Genomic DNA, 1,313 nt, shown 5'->3' on the forward strand with positions numbered 1-1,313 from the left:
TAGTACCTGGAAAGAAATAAAGCAGTCAGCGAGAAATACTTTTGCCCTGTGTAGAAGGTGCGAGAGAGAGAAGGAGAATGAACGAGCCTAACAAAACCTACCATTGTTCACAGAACAGTATTAGTTGCTGGGGGTTTTTTTGGTGAAATTTAAGCCAGGTCTCTTCCAAGACACGTACAGTAGCTGGTACGTCACTTAACTTTTTTTTTCTAGAAATACTAATACAGTCGGTTTGATATACCAGTATAGCCAACAAACCAACCCACCTCTTCGCAATAAATTGTTTTATATAGATTCGCAAATTTTAGCACCAAGGAAGATGGGGACGAAACTCACAGCTCACCAAGATGCTCATTTTGTTTAACATACAGCAGACGAGAAAACTCCAGTTTGAATCTGTTGTTGCAGGAACAAGATGCAGACATTGTCTCGAAACACACTGAATAGCGCACCCCCCCTCTGTAACAACACTGCTCGAATCCTTCTTGGGAAACTGCTTTAAAGCAAAGCAGCGAGGAGCAGAACACACGGGCCTGGGAAAACGGCTCCTCGCACTTGACAAAGACACTTTTAATTAACTTTTGACCTACGCAGAACACTAAAAGGGCGAGGGGGGGATGATGAAGCAGCCTCACCCCGTCGTTTCTAAAGGACATACAGTGATCTTTCCCAGGGCTCTTAATTTAAGGTCCCGAGACCAAGTTTCAACAGGCTGAATGCGTTCGGTACATTCAAAAATCAGCGGCTCAGCCAAGCAGCATGTTGTAAAGCAGGTGTCCAACTAACACCACCTTTGACTGACAGACACACGAAAAGTTCAACAGCAACAGCTCAGCTAGGTTTCCGATATCCCCTCGCTGAGCCTTTATTTCAACTACAGAAATTAGCGAGCCAAGATTCATCTACCATTGCCAGGTTTGGGTTTAAAGAGCTACAGAAAATTCTTTCCGTTTTTTTTTTCCTCAAATGGTGAGAATGCTTCCTCTTGCCTGCATGACTTCAAATGTTATTTAAAAAAAAAAAGAAGGTAAGGCTTGGGCTTGAATAACTGACGGCCTTTTACAAAGATCTCTAGCTGAGCAGGACAGGCAGCGCTTCCAGGCCCGCAAGCGCAGCACCCACCTGGCACCGCGGCAAAGCACTCACACCCAAGAGCTTCACCCAAAACCCACCCGCGGCGAGAGGGGGACGCTCAGGGACAAGCACAAGCACCTCGCTCGGCTTTCAGGGCGCTCGGCCTTAACGCAGCCCTGTCACCCCGGCCAGGGAAGGAAGGGAGCAGGCGAGAAGGCAGGAACGCGGCTGCGGCAGCG

Source organism: Pygoscelis adeliae, unplaced genomic scaffold, assembly GCF_000699105.1.
Source record: "Pygoscelis adeliae isolate BGI_AS28 unplaced genomic scaffold, ASM69910v1 Scaffold63, whole genome shotgun sequence".
NCBI classification, from domain to species: Eukaryota; Metazoa; Chordata; class Aves; order Sphenisciformes; family Spheniscidae; genus Pygoscelis; species Pygoscelis adeliae.